This window comes from Primulina eburnea, chromosome 13, assembly GCF_022965805.1.
Source record: "Primulina eburnea isolate SZY01 chromosome 13, ASM2296580v1, whole genome shotgun sequence".
In the NCBI taxonomy this organism is placed as follows: Eukaryota; Viridiplantae; Streptophyta; class Magnoliopsida; order Lamiales; family Gesneriaceae; genus Primulina; species Primulina eburnea.
The window spans coordinates 5,520,678-5,523,104 of NC_133113.1; positions in this window are offsets into that span (position 1 = coordinate 5,520,678).

The following is a 2,427-nucleotide window of genomic DNA, read 5'->3' on the forward strand; positions in this document are numbered from 1 at the left end:
TATGAATACACTCGACATGTCATTCTCTCGTATGCAATGCATATATCACAATGACACTCAACATTTCGTTTGATATGCAACCAACACATAAAATCATGCATTTTATCAGCAATTAAACCTCCACGATATGCCTCAGTAGCACATAACTCATTCAATGAATATAGAATGAAGAATTAATTCTCTTTAAAATTGTATTCATTATGCTAATAAAAATTGTTATGTGCAATGCATGTTTCACAATTCCACTCAATATGCCTCCTCATATGCAACCATAGTAAAATTTAATGCATAATATCTATGGCTCTAGTTACTTCATGGTTACCAATTAAATACATGTGATGTGCCTCAATATCAAACAACAACTCATGCAATGGGTGTAGGATGAAAAATTTATTCTCTTTAAACATGTATGCATCATGAACAAAGAAATAATCATGTTCATCCTTGCACCTCTGAAAACCATCATCAAACCAACATAAATCATGCAAATAGAACACACTAAATGTACTATCCATGTAATCTTCACAACCACCACCAATCAAATACAAATCATGGAGATAGAACACGTCCCATGTTCAATCAATGCAATATCTCATCTCATCACAAAAATCTAAGTCTAATGTATATAAACCATTGTAGCAAGCAAACCCCATCAACTTAGTAAATAGTGAGACATCAAAATTCATAGTAGGTAAATGCAATTCATACATGGTCTAAAATTCATAATAATCAAAGAATAAAGGTAAATTTACATCCGACCCCTTAACCACCACATTCGCAACACATTCTCCAAGCTCTTGAACATGATACATCAAAGAACTAAGATAAGGACGGAAGTCATACCTCATGGTTGTTGCGTTGGCAACTAACCTTACCTCACCTTGATTACTTCCAACATCATGTTGATCAATACATGGCCTTCCTCCACCATCAGTTCTTTCTTGCCTCCTCATCATGTCATCACCATAATCCTGCAAGGAAGAAGTAACAATGCTCAGGATTGAACCGGCTATATCATCACAATAATAATAAACCTCTTTGTACAAAGGTACTATAAGGGGTTTATACAAAGATAAATAACTCTCAACCTCACTCTTTTCATTCTTTTGGGCCTTTAATTTATTTTTCTTTTCTTTGGCCTCTTTTTATTTCTCATATTTTTTTCTCTCCCTTTTCTTTTCTATGGCCATCTCACTTTTTTGTTCATTCTTTATTTTGGCCATTTCACATTTCTTTTCACTCAATTCATGAATAACTTTCAATTGATCCTCAAGAATATTTGGATTCAATTGAACCAATGAAATATTTTGCTCCTCAAGAAATTGATCTACAATAGTCCTTCCTTGCCTACTCTTTACCTCCATAGTAGGCAAATTAAACACTTCTCCCCCATTTAATGATTCAACCACCGGTGTATATTGTTCAACAACATTCAGCTCACCCACTCGCGGAATACCATCTTCAACTCTATTATCCACTACCTCAAATTCATGTTCCACAACATCCTCAACTTCATGTTCAAGTTCAACAACAACCTCAACCTCCACTTGAGATCCAAGATCACCCACAACATCAACCTCCATTTGAGAGTTAATCTCAACTGGCGATTTTATTACGATCATCTCCTCATGTGGACATTGGCTGATATCATGCCCAACTGCTAAACACCAACAACATATAATATCACAAGTACTAGAATTTGAGTTGTTAAATGTACCTGGATATTCATATTTGGTAGTATCATGTCTCGAATCCTTCATTGGCCTAGCGATAATTTTCTCTTCCAAGCTCGCCCGCCAAGTGGATGCCAATGAATCATCATACAAGTCATGCTCATCTCTCCTACCACCTCTCCTATTATTGTGATTTGGACCAAATTGTTTCCTCATCACCCTTTTCATCTCATCCCACGTAGCTATAGGGTCATCCCCACATCGTCTCCTACCCAATACTAACTCATCCCACCAAGTATTAGCATAATCGGTAAACTCACTACAAGCTCGTCTTACCTTCATTGCTTCGGTATAATCCTCCCGGCTCTCAAATATACATTCCATTCTCTCTTCCCACTCAAGGTACGCCTTTGGATCGGCCTCCCCATTAAAGGAAGGAACTGTCAACTTCGTCCCACTCAGTCTATGCCCTCCCCGGCTTCTATACCCATCATAGTCATCGCATCGCCTCTCATCATCTTGATTCAAATGCCACTTTCTATTTAGATTAACTTTTCTACCTCGCATATTCTCACCAACCCGTCTATCATATGTCTCTTCTTCCTCACACCGTCAAATCCTCACTGGTCACTCCAATGAATATTCACTCGACTCTCTTCTTTTTTTTTCTATAATTTTTTTTTGTCCTCACTACAAATACCTCACACGTCACTCCAAGAAATAAACGCTCACACTCAAGTATTTCACTCGATTT